General features: G+C 35.9%; 1 protein-coding gene and 1 pseudogene across 1 annotated transcript in view; both read left to right on the plus strand.

The window, feature by feature from the left end:
* LOC105210054 (probable serine/threonine-protein kinase DDB_G0282963) overlaps positions 1–16663 on the plus strand; it is a 242087-nt gene that overhangs the window by 79488 nt on the left and 145936 nt on the right. Inside the window, exon 2 of the mRNA XM_011180777.3 lies at positions 11568–11596. The gene's annotated coding sequence lies outside the window, so the exon portion shown is untranslated. The remainder of the gene's footprint in view (positions 1–11567; positions 11597–16663) is intronic.
* LOC128920033 (small nucleolar RNA U3) lies at positions 635–750 on the plus strand (annotated as a pseudogene).

The raw sequence follows: 16663 nt of genomic DNA on the forward strand, positions 1-16663 counted from the left end.
GCAGCCGCCGACATGTTGACCATCTTTGTCATGGCCATGAAAATCACACACACACACATACACACTCAATTGTGCGCAATAAATCGAAGCACGCAAGCGCAAGTGGCGGTGCAACATGTCAACGAAGTGCGTGTTTAGAAAAATTGTGAACTTCAGGTTGGCTAGTAGGAAAAATTGTTTTTTGTAAGTTTCTGTATTGTATTTGATATTTTTATTTTAATTAATTACTTCAAACTGTTGGCAACTCTACAAAAAATATTACGTAAAAAATGCGTAATGTTTAATTAAAATTTTTTATTGAAGTTATGCTTCTTATACGACTTCGGAAAAGGTTGCGATAATTGTTTAACGCTTCAGTGGAGAGGGAATAGCGTTGAACAATTAACGCGCGAGAGAGAGAGAGAGAGAGAGTGATTGAGAGTAAAGCAGAGAACTCAAAGCACTATTTGAGCAATTCTTGTTTTTGTAGAACAATGTTTAAATTTTTGGTTGGTGACATATTCACATGTGTACGCATTTGTATGATTGTATGCTTGCGCATTATTTTTCTTTCGTTTCAGTTTCATTTCTGCGAATTCTCAACTATTTTGTGTGACTTTTGGTTGAAATACTCTGTGTTGGCCGTTGAAAAGTTAAGACTATACTTCACAGGATCATTTCTGTAGTCAGTCTTCATTTACTTTCTTTGCAAATCGAAAGTATTAGCACCCGCGATGAAGAGGTATATCGTTTTATCTGGCAGCGTGAGGTTTATGAACTTCATTTCTAATTTTGTCTTGTGGCATTGATATTATCAGAAACATTTATGAATGACAACGAGCCTCCTGTATCCGTACCAAATTTTGATTTCGTTGTAAGATTTCAACGGAATGAAACAAGAAATTCAGGCGTTGCTATTTATCACAATGAGCAAGACAAATGTCATATTCTCACTCCTCATTTAGATATAAAGGCTCCGTACGCGAGTGATGCTGATGTGATGATATCAACATCAACAAGAATTGGCGATTTTGTGCGGTAGAATGCAAAATGAACCCTAGCGATAATCATAATAGTAAAAAATTGAATTTAATTGCCATTTATATATCACCAAATTTATCGATAAGAGATAAAGCTTTATTAGTCAACTGCAGGTTCACAAGCTTTTGCAGATATGATCGGAGAACCAGTAGAGTATAGCGAACAACCGGTACTCCTTGCGGGAGATTTCAATGTAAATTTGTGATTGCCAGAAGCTGAACCGTTACTGGCATTCCTCAGAGAGAAATTTTCATTAGAACTAATCAATGGAAGAAATGATCCTACGACAAAAGTAGGTACGACTATTGATGCGGTATTCGCGAGAAATATAGATAAAATAGATGTAAGACATTTCATATCGTATTTTAGTTATCATAATCCAATTGTAAATATTATAGATATCAATCCGTCAGAACACAGAAATGATAATTGATTTGGACTTTGCTTTATAAAATGTGTATAATAAATTTATTAAATGTGAATTTAAGAAAGTGTTGGACAGTCCACCATATTTTTATCCTTTCCCTCTCGCTAGTTTTCTTTCATACAAAATGATGTGCATTTCTTGGAATATCACTAAGAAGTATAACTTCTTCCGCGCGTAGGGACTCCACGCACCGGTTTTTAAATTTAAAAATTAAAATAAGTGGCAACCCCACACCCAAAGATCTGAGAAAGTAATTCATCTTGAATATACTTATATATTTTTTACTTAAAATTATCAAATTTATTTAATGTTGTTTGAACAGGTGGCAACCTTTTCCAATTTTTATTTTTATTAAAAGTTCTTCAATTATTTTTTTATTTGTAATAATCTTTTTAAACGAATATACTTATTTAACATATGTATATGTCTATATACTCAATATTTTCCTACTAGGTCCGTTGTGAAATATAGATGTATTTATCAATTAAGACTCAAGAATAAATTTACATATGTACGCATACTTGCGTGCGCACCTGTTTTCAGCAACACAGTCATCATAACCACCTAGCTCCCCACCCTCCGGATGTAGTGCTACTAATGGCCAAGACATAACTGGAGCAAACGCAGCTAAATCTCTAATGTTTTGACAATTGTTTTTGCAATATGCCGCCACCATTGTTGTTGCTGACATTGAGAGAAGCGAACGCAATAAATTGATAAACAAACTAGGTTGCGCACAAAACTTGTTGTTGCTATAAAAATAAAAAAATATATAATTTTATTTTTTTTTTTTCATTTTCACATTTCTGCGCACGCACCACACGCATTCAAATGCGCTGACCACAGCAGCAACAGGTTGTTGATTGTTGGCGATTTGTTATAGTTGTAGTGCTGTTGTGGTCTGCATAACGTCATCACTAGACGCCACAATAACAACAACGACTCAATATTGCGTAATTGCGTAAATTGACTAATAAATAGCAGTTAACAAGCAGGATAAGTGTAGCAAAAGTAGAGCGAAAAAAAAATTGCAACTGAAAATATGTGTTAGCCGCTAAAAAGTGGTCCGGTCCATCCACCATGCGCCACTTGCGAAAAATGCGTGTAAATGCGCGTATAGCGATGACACAAACGCATTACTCCAATTGCGCCGTGGCTCGTCGGTCGCTTGCCTTTCGGCTATGGATGTGGCTATGGCCATGCGGCGGCAACCAGAAGTGTCCGATAGTGCCCAAGTTGTTAGAGTTGCGCATGCGCATGCGCACACGCGTTGTTGTTTTTGTTTTCGCCTTTTTTTTAGCTGCTCAATTTTAGCCAGCGCAATGAAGTCATTAAATTGGCTCGTTGACAACGTAATGCAATTTAAGTGAAATTACATGTAGTCTTACTCCGGTTACGATGCTCTCCAGAATTGGCAAGGCAGACGGGCTGCCTGCCAGACAGGTGCAAAAAGAAATATTAACCTGGTGAGGTGAACGCATTGTAGGCTTGCCCAACAACGTTAGAAGTGCACACGCACGTACATGTACCGCTATATATTTGGAGCGTATGGCTGGCTTTGGTTTGCGGCCGAGCAGCCAGTTCGGCAGGTGGCGGCGCCTTTGCTGCGCTTATTGCAACATCGTCTAGCTGCAAGGCCTGATCTGTTGTGGAATCTAGTTTAGGCAGCTTATGCGTACGTTTGTTGTTGTTGTTGCTGCTGCATGTTGCACAAATTCAAGTTCACTTTTCACGCAAACACGCTCTTCAAATGCGTAATAATTTGATGACAGCGTCGAGTTTGCCATTTACGCACCGAAATTCGTAATGAATGTGTGCCTTGTCTGGTTGGTCAAACGGGTTGCGTATACGCAGTGGCCGTGGTTGGTCCGCAAGTGAAGAGCTGGTTGGCTGGTTGGCCGCGCGAGTAATTGATTATTGACATCCTGCTTGGTGTTAAGTGGCCGCTAATTAATGTTAAGATATTATGCTAATTGTTATTGGTGTTACGGTGATAAGTGCGAGCATAATTGTTGTGGCAGTTTTGGCGGTAGACTTTTGGTTATAATTTATGGGGACTCAGTTAGATAATTAGTGTTAACTTCAAATTGACTTCAGTGAATCATGAGCACTTAATTTATTTACTTAAACTTGTATAGCTTATTTAAAAATTATATTGATTTTCTTAATTGAATTAAGTGCTATAATTACTTACACGTGTCGCGCCCATAAACTGAACTTATTTTCATTATCATCGATATCTATTGTTTTAATATGCCTCCCTACTAATGTTGTAGTTTTATGAGCGCTAACAACAAAAGCGCTGTTTTTGCGGTAATAAATGTTGAAAAGTGGCATAAAATACGTTAATTTATGCCATCCGCTACAAGCGGCACACCCTTTAATTAAACTTAACATCTTCTTTAGAACAAACATGAACTCGTTAATAATAAAATTAAGTTCATTTCCATAATTATAATTTATTTATTGCTTTTGTTAATTTAATGGGGCTGGTTAGTTGTTCTAGTAGGGGCAAAGTTATGATCAATTTGGTTGAAAGGTGACCGCATTGTATAGTAGCGTTGGTTAGTGAGAGTAATGAAATTCCATATACATAGAATTGGACAGATTAAATTTTGTTATATACAGTAGCGGACAAAAAAAAAGGGACACTTACTTGCAGTGACTTTAAATCGATGTAGTATTAACAAATCAAAGTCTCATATACAAGAAAGTATTTATTATACTAAGTATATTATTCAGACACAAGAAAACACTTTTAATTGTATTCCTGAGTGTACACATCATTGCAAATAATATGGAAAGTGCAAAAATGCCAAACTTGAGTGAAATTGATAAAACAGCGATCTCAGAACATGGGTGAACAAATAAAGTTTATTTAGACTACTATCAGTGTTTTCCTTCAAAAATATCCAAAGACTGGGTCTATAAAACGCAAAGCTGGCTCCGGACGCCCGAAGAGGGGTACTGTCAAGGATTACCACCATATTAAGCAGATTAGAATTCGGAACAAACTCAAAACCATTGAAGACATTAGAATCGAAGTTAGGAAACTAAATGGAACCGAAATTAGAACACGGATTGTACTACGGCGCCTCCAAAAAGCCGGACTAACTGGCCGTTGGCCATCCAATAAACACTTTTTTGGTAAAAATGCGACAAGAGGCGTCTCCTGTGGGCTAAATTGTACGAAATTTTGGTCATATTTTCAGATAAATCCAAAATTAACCACTTCGGTTCATACGATGTGTCGCACGTTCGCTGAAAAGTTGGTGAATGTTTCTATAATTTATGTGTCAGAAGTACCGTTAGCAGGGCGGACCCTAATGATCTGGGGATGTTTTTCTTATCAAGGTGCTCGAAAGTTGCCCTTAATTGATGGAAATGTTAACTCAATTAAATACCAACAGCTCTTACTGGAGAACATGGCCCTTAAATTGAAGAGCACTTTTCCTATATGGACAACGTAATCTTTCAGGATGATTCTGCACCATGCCATCGAGTCAAATCGAAATATTAAATGAAGACATTTTCGTATCTCTATCATTATTACTATTCAAAAAAAAATCGAGTTTCTATTGTATCGCGTTTGGTTTTAAGAATATTTGAAATTTAAATATCGGAAATATTTTATTTTGACTTCTAATCGAAAATGATTTATTTGTAACTGAAATATAACATAACATATTTATTTATGTTGGAAATACTTATATATTTCTAGTTGCATAACACATTTTATCATATAACTCTTTGTTTTTAAAGTGAATCAAAAAATCACACATTTCTTGAGTGTCCACTTTTTTGTCCGCTGCTGTACATATATATATATAAATATATATTTGGCGTAGGAACCGCTTTAAGCGATTATAGCCGAATTCACCAGAGCGCGCCACTCATTCCTCCTTTTTCCTTTTTGGCGCCAACTGGAAACACTAAGTGAAGCCAGGTCACTTTGCACTTGGTCTTTCCATCGTCTGCGGTATTCGCCGTTGCCAATGTTCTGAGGACCATAAATCTTGCGCAGAATTTTCCTCTCGAAAACCCCAAGAGTCGTCTCATCGGATGTTGTCATCGTCCACGCTTCAGCGCCATACATCAGGACGGGAATAATGAGCGACTTGTAGGGTTTGATTTTTGTTCGTCGAGAGAGGACTTTACTTTGCAATTGCCTACTCAGTCCAAAGTAACACCTGTTGGCAAGAGTGATTCTGCGTTGGATTTCAAGGCTGACATTGTTGGTGTTGTTAACGCTGGTTCCCAAGTAGACGAAGCTATCTACTACTTCAAAGGTATGACTGTCAACAGTGACGTGGGAGCCAAGACGCGAGTGCGCTGACTGTTTGTTTGATGACAGGAGATATTTCGTCTTGTCCTCATTCACCACCAGACCCATACGCTTCGCTTCTTTATCTAGTCTGGAAAACGCAGAACAAACGGCGCGGTTGTTGCTACCGATGATATCAATATCATCGGCATACGCCAGGAGCTGTACACTCTTGTAGAATATTGTACCTTTCTATTTAGCTCTGCAGCTCGTATTATTTTTTCCAGCAATAGATTGAAGAAGTCGCACGATAGTGAGTCACCCCGTCTGAAGCCTCGTTTGGTATCGAACGGCTCGGAGGGGTCCTTCCCGATCCTGACGGAGCTTTTGGTGTTGCTCAACGTCAGTTTACATAGCCGTATTAGTTTTGCAGGGATACCAAATTCAGACATCGCGGCATAAAGGCAGCTCCTTTTGGTGCTATCGAAGGCAGCTTTAAAATCGATGAAAGGATGGTGAGTATCGATTCTTCTCTCTCGGGTCTTTTCTAAGATTTGGCGCATGGTGAATATCTGGTCCATTGTCGATTTTCCAGGTCTAAAGCCACACTGCTAAGGTCCAATCACGTCTAAAACACTGGAGACATGTCTTCCGTCTATCACAACGTGATCGATTTGATTGCGCGTGTTTCGATCAGGGGACAGCCACGTTGCTTGATGAATTTTTTTATGCTGGAAGCTGGTACTACAGACAACCATATTTCGGGCCCCACCGAAGTCGATCAGCCTCAGGCCGTTTGGGGACGTTTCGTCATGGAGGCTGAATTTTCCGACTGTTGTGCCAAAGACACCTTTTTTACCCACCCTGGCGTTAAAATCGCCAAGCACGATTTTGACATCGTGGCGGGGGCAGCGCTCATAGGTGCAGAATGCAGAATGCGCTCATAGAAAGCATCTTTCGTCACATCGTCCTTCTCTTCCGTTGGGGCATGGGCGCAAATAAGCGATATGTTGAAGAACCTCGCTTTGATGCGGATTGTGGCAAGACGTTTATCCACCGGGGTGACTGCCAGGACTCGGTGACCTAGTCTCTCTTCCACCACAAATGCAACACCAAATTTGCGCTCCTTTATACGGCCGCTGTAGTAGATGTCACAAGGACCCACCTTCTTCCGTCCTTGTCCCGTCCATCGCACTTCTTGGACGGCGGTGATGTCAGCCTTTAGTTGTATGAGGACATCAACCAGCTGGGCAGAGGCACCTTCAATTAAGGGTCCGGACATTCCAGGTGCATGCCCTTAAATCATTATCCTTAAAACGTTTGCAGGGGTCGTCATCAAAAGGGCGGTGTCTCATCCGAGGCTCTGGTTTTCATTGGGGAGATTTTTTTATGTGGTGGGTCCCAAGCCCTACGCACAACCGCAGAAGCGGGCTTCGCCTTCTCACTTTAGCTCGCCTCCAAACGGATGTCTGTTAACTACCTAGGGGATACTTGGTCTAAAACCGGAAGTCGTGAGCTGCTTGAGTCATATGCAAAAGAATCGTTCCTGGCCACTCCCAAGTGAATGGCAATCAGAAACTTTCCTCACTTGCGTGAACTTCATCCCCCTGCATACATGCTACATATGACCCCATCCCCCTGTACATACATATATTTATTTCTAATGAAAAACAGTTTTTTTTTATCTTTAATCCTCCAAGAACCGCAGATTGATATATAAGCTAATGTTAAATGTCAAACAGCTATAAACAAAAAAGATCTCAAGCATAGGAGGATCCTTTTTCGAAAGAAGTAAAATATGAAAATCTGTATTAAGTCAAGACAAGGATGTTGATCCAAAACTGCATCAAAAGACGTCGTTCTCTCAACTTATTCTCTCTATGCTCTTAGTGTTCTTGGAGCACATGTCCCTTAATAAAGGATAATTGATGGTGAATGTTCCAGAAATGTCCCAGTTCATTTGATGTTTTATTTATTATTTAAAAAAAAAATATTTTATAAAATTTTTATTATTTTTTATTTAATTCATTTTATTACATTTAAATCTTAACCTTAATCAAACCTATCGAAGTGTTTGCTGAGATTTTCAGAATTTTCAAATTTTTTTTCGATTGATATGCATTTGACCATAATACTTAGAACACCAAAAAACATGTTTTTACTATTATCGATAAATAAAAATATCAGTGATTTTGAGTATATAACCATTTATCTCAATTGTTTTTCAAATATTTTATATATATACATAATATATTTTTATTCCTCTTTACCAACTTAATCATCTATTTTCTATATTATTTTTCGAAACATAGTATAACACTGAAAAAAATTATCTTTCAACACAATCACATATATTTAAACCAAAACAAAGCCTCTAAGACAAAAAATCAAATCAAAGCACTATCAGCAACGCATAATCTTGACTTCGCGGCAACTCAGCAAACACGGCGGAGTCTGAGTGTGAAACAACCAACTAAAAAGCGCATACAACTTAATAAACACAATGTAAGCATACAGTATGTTGAGAAAAAAAATAAACTGAAAGCGCACCAACATGCCCAAATTAATGTAAAATGTCAAATGTTGCCATCAGATTAATCACTAAATTAATGCTTTTCTAAATGGCCTTTTAACATGTCAGCAAGAATGCGACATTAATCTTATTTATTACATGATTGGCCGTCATTTCGTTCCTCTAACACTGCACTTACTAGCCACGTCGCTTACTTGCCTCACTGCAGGAAACATGCTATATTCTAGCAGCTGAATTGCCATCTTTAGTAGCGAATAGCAATTTTGTCGCTTCGCTGTTAGATCTATATATGTGTATGGCAGATATGCAATATAAATAGTCACAAAATCATATGCAGTCATAAGCAAACTTTAGGTTCAGTGGAATAATCGATTCAACGTTTTGGAAGCAATGAGTACTCAAAGCAGAGTGTAGTGAAGATTCTGTGGAGTAGATGAAGGCAGATTTTTTTTCTATTACAACAACAAAAAATATAGTTTGCAATCACTTACATTTATTTTCACAGTAACTGCCACTATTGATCGCGAGCACAATACTGATTGGTTAGTTTATTCATAGTTGTTGTTATTTTTTTAAACCTTTTTTATACTCTTGCAACAAAGTTGCTAAGAGAGTATTATAGTTTTGTTCACATAACGGTTGTTTGTAACACCCAAAACTAAACGAATTAGATATAGGGTTATATATACCAAATCCGAATGTCTGTCTGTCCGTCCGTCCGTCTGTGCAAGCTGTAACTTGAGTAAAAGTACCATAGGAAGGTTGCTTTCGAATCAGTCCAGTGCCACGCCCACGAAATGGCGGAAACCGAAAACACATAAAGTGCAATAACTAAGCCATAAATAAAGCTATGTAAATAAAATTTGCTACAAAGGATCGCACTATGAAGGGGCATATTTGGATGTAATTTTTTTGGGGAAGTGGGCGTGGCTCCGCCCCCAAATAGGTGTTTTGTACATATTTCGCAAACCAATAAAGCTATATAAACCAAACATTCTGCAGTCGTTTCTTTTAGCCACTTCTTAATACAGTCCAAAAATGAAAGAAATCGGATAACAACCACGCCCACCTCCCATACAAAGGTTAGGTTGAAAATTACTAAAAGTGGGTTAACTCAATAACGAAACACGTCAGAAACACTAACACTATTTTACAGAATTAATACCATAAAGAAGCTGCACTAAGATTTTTTTACAAAATTGAAAATGGGCGGGGCATCGACCCCTTATGGGCCAAAATCCATATCTCAGGAACTACTCGACCGGTTTCAATGAAATTCGGTATTTAATATTTTCTTGACGAAATCGGACTATAACTTTTCAATGCCCTGGATATCGAATATGAAGAATTCAGTGCCCCATGGTAATTTTCACCGAAAATTTTGGTAAATTTCTCAGATTCTTAATTTAAGTCAGAGGAAATATTTTTCTTCTAATAGTGTGTCTCTGTATCAGAAATGGTTAAAATCGGGTCATAACTTCCACTAGCTCTCATATAGCTAATTATAAGATTTTCAAAAATACGATGGGCTTATAAGCTATTAATCGGCTAATATGTAAAATATCTAAGGCAAATTAAATGAGCATATAATCTTAGCATAATGTATGTTGTGATGATGAAAATTAGTAAATTCGGTTCAGGAATTACCTCAGCCTATATACCATATATAATGATTCTCGTTTTTCTATTGGACTTTATACCGAATATATGGGTCAAATTGTGTGTTATCTTAATAAAAATATAGTATAAATTGCGAGAGTATAAAATGTTCGGTTACACCCGAACATAGCTCTTCCTTACTTGTTTTTAGTTTAGATTTTTCTTATTTATAGCTGTTTTCTGTAATGTATTTTTGAATAAAAATATCACACTGTGCGCCAAGAAGACAAGCAGTCGTTGCATATACCACCGATTGCAATCAAAATTTTATTTGAAGTAGTTTATTTCAATATGTTTGCTGTAATAAAACAGTTTAAATTCATTTGTTGGACCTGGGTGTATTCGTAATACACAGACGTACATACATATATACAGATTTGATATACAGATATAATGTGTACATTTAAGTGTTTTAAAGTGCGTAGGTCTGAGGACTTAATCCTAACTGTAAACATTTTTGAAAATCTGGAACAAGTTACACGGTGTTGCAATCGACATTTTTGGCGTATTTTAGACACTCGTGGAGCAGACTAAAAATTTGCAGCTAAAGAAGTTATAACATTAGAGCGCTCCCAAGCTTGCCGCTCATGCAGAAATTTACGCAGAGAAACACTTAGATAGACATATGTATGTATATACAGCCTTGGCCAAAAGTATTAGGCACCCAATTAAAATACAAGTATTCTCAAATGTGGCTATCAAAGTTACCACTTCTTTTTGTAAATGTCTTACATGGGTGTTTAACTGTTGATTAAACGAATAACGAATTAAAAAAAATTAAATTAAAACTAAAAATTGTCATTTTTAAGAAATTCATAAAATATTATATTTTTTTTTTTATTTTTATTTTTTTTTTAATGTTATTATCACTAATTCATTGTATTTTCACTGTTTTACTAATAAAACTTCATTATTTCACTTGTTAAAACAAAAAATTCAGTAATTAATGGGGTGCCTAATACTTTTGGCCAAGGCTGTATATATGCCACAACACTCCTGTCGTCATATGTAGAGCAAATATTTGCCGTTGGTTGTGCGCCTGCTACTTGCCACACGCCCACTGTGTGGCGCACCCAGTACACTGCTGTCAGTTTATGAAGCAAATAAAAGTCGATAAACGCACATATATTTCGGCTTGTCAGCGATTTTTTTTCTGTTTTGCAACAAAATTGTGTCATTTCACTTGCCTATATGCCGCAGCGATTGTGTTCGCGCTTTTTTACGATCCTCTACAATTGTTTTTTTTTTTCGTAAATCGCATTTAACAAGCGATTGAGCGATTGCAATCAAATTTTCTTTGTCGCACAAAAGTATCAAAACTATCTCAATTATTTGCGACATATCTGTTGGCTTATTGATTACTGTTACAGAAATTGAATACAAAAAAAAAAATAGTACAGTTATTAAAAGTAGTAAATTAAGCAAAAATAATGTTGTGTGCAATACTTCCCAGTTGAGTGCATTTTTGGGTGTGTTGACTTTTTTGCAAAATAATCTTTTAACAAAGTGGTTGTAGATATCGTACTATAGATAGCTAGATTTATGTTTGTCTGCCTTAAATTGATAATAAATACGTAGACATATTATTTAACATTAAATATTAAGACTTTAATCATATCAAATATAAAAAAAATAACACATTTTACTTTTTTGACTCTTTCCAGCATTTCCAGTATTATTGCTGAAATAAGAGGTATGTTCAAAAACTTTTAAATATTTTTTATTAAAAATCTGTTACAAATCTAGAAATTTTAGCTAAAAGGTGTCAGAACGAAAATTTCATCAAACATAGAGAGTCCAATCTGAAATAGAGTGGGTTTGAATGTACCAGATGGAAGGAAACCTGATGCATGTTTGTTAAATAAGACGAATATTTTTTGTTGAGTCGTGGTTATCACTGAGTTGTCATTGCATCCAAGATCTGTAAGGTTTTTTTAGAGATATTAGGTAAATAGATATCAAACCAGCAGTCAAAGGGGTCTACATACCAGAAAACACCATTTCAAGAATTCGAAATCTATTTCAGAAACTTCTGTCTTTGAAAATTTTCTGATTATTTCGAACACAGTTGCTATGAATCCCATTACTCCTTTAACAGATACATAAATTAGTCAAACTTCTCTCTTTAGAGAATAAAAAATGCTAAAGAAACATCTAGAAGGAATTTAGAAAAAGCTTGTAACCCTAGGAAAACACCACTTAGAAATAATTCTGTGTTGTTTCCTGGATTGCAATTAATATAAATTCGAAAAAATAAAATAAGCAATTAGCAGAAACTATAAAATAAAACTGTTCGCTTATTTATTTCTATGACTTCTAAGATTTTTACCACCATAAAATGCAACACGTACCAGGCACAGCCACCGCAACGAGCGCCGTGCCACGACGCGCCACACCATGCACAGTGTTCGATAAGCGGTAATTATGCGCACAATAAAATGTGGCAAATTATGCGCACCTGCTTTTGTGATTTTTCGCCGATTGCTGCCACGGTGCTTTTGTGGCGAATGCTGAGTGCTTTAGCTTGTTGTTGCTTCTAATAGCCAGAGGCGTTAATATGGCGGCGCTGTTGTTGGCCGCCGCCGCCTTTGTTGATGTTACTGCGGTTATTATACTTATTGTTGTTGTCGGCATTAATTAAGCAATTATAATAATTACCAATGTTTGACACACCGTTACTGCCACAATAATAACAACAATAGCCGCTAAACAAAATATATTTATAACACGAGCAACGAACGTGCGCGCGTGCGCCACAAGACGACAGCAACGGTGCAACGGCTCGGTGTGGCATGTACTTGCCTAATAGTAAAGAACAAATCAAGCTTACTTGGTTTGATAGAAGATAGCTTTGGCTTACATTATTTCACTCGAGTTAATTTTTTATGATTTTATAATTTCTAGTTTTACTTTAATTTGTTTAATATTAATTACTGCAATAAATAAAAGTTTATAATGTGAGCTGGATTTCACTCAGAATATATTTACTACCTTCGTTAGGAAAACGTGGGAACAGTATACGCTAATACTTTATTATTTTTACTCATTTGGTAGATGATAGAAATACCGAAACGACTGAAATCCTAATGAAATTGACCTTTTGTTCTTTGTTTAACTATTACTAGTTATACTCTCGCAACAAAGTTGCTAAGAGAGTATTATAGTTTTGTTCACATAACAGTTTGTTTGTAACACCCAAAACTAAACGAGTTAGATATAGGGTTATAATCCGAATGTCTGTCTGCCCGTCAATCCTAAACCATAAATAAAGCTATGGAAATAAAATTTGGTACAAAGGATCGCACTATGAACGGGCATATTTGGATGTAATTTTTTTGTGGAAGTGGGTGTAGCCCCGCCCCCAAATAGGTTTTTTGTACATATCTCGCAAACCAATAAATCTATATAAACCAAACTTTCTGCAGTCGTTTTTTTAGCCCCTTCTTAATACAGTCCAGAAAAAAAAAAGAAATCGGATAATAACCACGCCCACCTCCCATGCAAAGGTTAGGTTGAAAGTTACTTAAAGTGCGTTAACTCACTAACGAAAAACGTCAGAAACACTAAATTTTACAGAATGAATACTGAAAAGAAGCTGCACTCAGATTTTTTTACAATGAAATGAGGAAATGAGCGTGGCATCTCCCACTTATGGGTCAAAAACCATATCTCAGGAACTACTCGACAGATTTCAATGAAATTCGGTATATAATATTTTCTTAACACCCTGATGACACGTGCGGAAAATGTATGAAATCGGTTCACAACTATGACAACTTCCCATTTAACTAAATTTTGAATTCCATCTGATTCCTTCACTTTATAATATATACATTAGGAACCAACGAAGGTATCGAAATAAAAGTTTACACAAATACTGTATATGATCCGTGGCATCACTTGTGAAAAAATTGTCGAAATCGGACTATAACTTTTCAATTTTTTACCGAAAATATCGGTAAACCTCTCAGATATCTTAATTTAATTCAGAGGAAATCTTTTTCTTCTAATAGTGTGTATCTGTATCAAAAATGGTTAAAATCAGGTCATAACTTCCCCTAGCTCTCATATAGCTAATTATAGGATTTTCAAAAATACGATGGGCTCAATAGCTTATAAATCGGGTAATAATGAAATTTTTTAGCCAAATTAAATGAGCATGTAATCTTAGATATAATGTTTGTTGGTGATGAAAATTAGTTAAATCGTCTCAAGAATAACCTCAGCCTATATACCATATATAATGATTTTCGTTTTTCTATTGGACTTTATACCGAATATATGGGTCAAAATATGTGTTATCTTAATAAAAATATATCAATAAATTGCGATGGTATAAAATGTTCGGTTGCACCCGAACTTAGCCTTTCCTTACTTGTTTTATTATATACCGTTAGAAGTAATTAATTTGGGCGGTTGATTATCCTTCCGTCGCTTGCTTAAAAAAACCAGATATTCCACAAGATGTCACTAGTATCGAGTTTCTTTTAAAGTAGACAGAGATTAGTAAAAGACCCACTCTCATGCAATAAATATGTATTATCAGAATATTTGGAGTGTATATTTAGATATTGGCGTTATTACCTCTCAACATATTTGGACTGACTTGATGAGAGATGATTTTGTACGTAATGAGAGGTTTGTATAACTTAAAAGTATGAAGTGGTTTTTGTTAGCAAGAGTAATCACGTTGTTATGCTGGTTCCAAGAAAGTAAAATTATCGAAGCTAGAACTCTATACCTAGATGAGGGAGCTGTGATGAAGTTGACTATTCATTTCCTTACTTCGTTTTTTCGTTCAATATCAGAACCTTTCTCTCAAACTCTCACGCTCTTTCTCTTTAGGCGGTCTATGAAAACAGGAGCTAGCCTTTATATGATTAACCATAGGTGCTGTGCAACATGTTGCAAGAGCAGTAGAAACATGAGTTTAAGCTACTAAAATTTAAACCGCGAGTAATAAAATGAAAAAAAAGTAAAATAAATAAATAATTAAAATAATATTTAGTTGTAAACTACTGCCGAATTGTGGGTATTGAGAGTTAACGTCGCAGCAAAGAGAGTTCATCAAACTCTGGTGCTTAAATAGTCAGCTACATTTACACACATAAAATTGTAAACTGATATGCTTCCAGGTAGTTATTTGCTGTAGATGGTTATACGTATTTGCCCCGTCGTTAGCATATGAGTTACAACACACAACGGAATGCAGTTAAAGCAACAACACGAAGTTGTGCGCATATGAGAATCTAAAGATATTAATAATATGCACATGACTATTGCATGCAAAAGACTTGAAGCTATGTACAGTGGGTGAATTGTAATTAAAATTTTGACAAAAAAATTACTGTTTGGAATTTTAGAAATTTTCTCTTTTAAGGGACGCTAGGTGTCGGGACGCTAGGTGTCGTAATGGCTAAAAAAAGGTGGTTTTTGGGAATTTTTATTAAAAAAAAATACTTTATCAATTATTTAAAAATTTTAAGAATATATTTATACACGTTTCAAAAATATACAGTAAAATTTTGAGGAAAAAAATTAAATATTTTTTAAGTTATAGTCGATCTCCAACGGCGCGAAAGAAGGTGCTTCACTGCTGCAGAAATTCCGGCCTTTTCCGTGGATGAAATCTAAAAAAAAAATCATCGTTCAACCAGATAATATTTTCTGTACAATGACCTACGATAAAAAAAATCAAAAATTGACAATATGGCGGCGTTTAAAAAAAAATAGTCGAATTTTACCCAAAATATTCGTTGTCGTTTTTGGCCTGCCAAAATTCGATTTTTTGATCAGATCGAAAATCGATAGGTCATTGTACGGAAAACTATATATAGAACATGTAAAAAAAAATTGATAGTGATCGGATCATTTGTTTTTGAGTAATCACTGCACCAAATTCGGAAAATGCTGTTTTGAGAAAAACGCGTTTAAAGATAAAATGATCTTTTTCACTGTTATAAGAGGTTTAAAATCATACTTACAGCTAATCAGCTATTCCAGGGCCATATAATTCACCTTCCTCCTCTTCGAAAAGGGCTTGTTCAGCTGAAGAAGCTTTTCTCAGTACAGTAGACTCTGAACAATACCTCAGGTACGTCTCGTAGCTAATGAGACTCTCTTGCTGCCGAGCGGCTGTTCTTTAAATTGCTATAACTCAAAAACTATTTGAGATATCGATTTGAAATTTGAATATGTTATTTTTAAAATATATGAAAAAAATCAATTTTTTTGAAATTTCACACTAGGTGTGCCCCTTAAATTATTAGTAGAAACTACGTTGTTGATGAAAGAAATTTGATTTTCTAAAAAATTGTAAAATCTTAGAATTCGTATGACTTCAAATTTTTCACTTCTTTGTGATTCTTTATTTCAAAAGTTATGTCTCCTAAGCTGTCATGGCTTTCTTCAATTTATAATAGTTCAGTTGAGCGCATTTGAAAAATATTATTATCACAGAAAAGTCTGAAGGATTTCTCTAATTTAAAATCTTTTAGCTTAATTCCTAAACTCTCTCCTCCGCACCACTGTGAAACGCAGTTCCTACTGTTGCCACAGCGACAGCGACGTGTAGTGCGCAAGAAATGTGGCTTCGGCGGGCATTGCCGTTAAGCAGCCGATTGCTTGCCGACTGTAAGACATACCGCTTTATAATTAGAGCAGAAATTCTGACGTTTCCATTACAGCTTTTTTTTTTTTTGTTTCACTACTTTGCACAGTAGTTTTATAGTAACTATTTTGTTTTTGTTGTTGTGGCTTT

The sequence above is a fragment of the Zeugodacus cucurbitae genome, chromosome 2 (genome assembly GCF_028554725.1).
Source record: "Zeugodacus cucurbitae isolate PBARC_wt_2022May chromosome 2, idZeuCucr1.2, whole genome shotgun sequence".
Taxonomy (NCBI): domain Eukaryota; kingdom Metazoa; phylum Arthropoda; class Insecta; order Diptera; family Tephritidae; genus Zeugodacus; species Zeugodacus cucurbitae.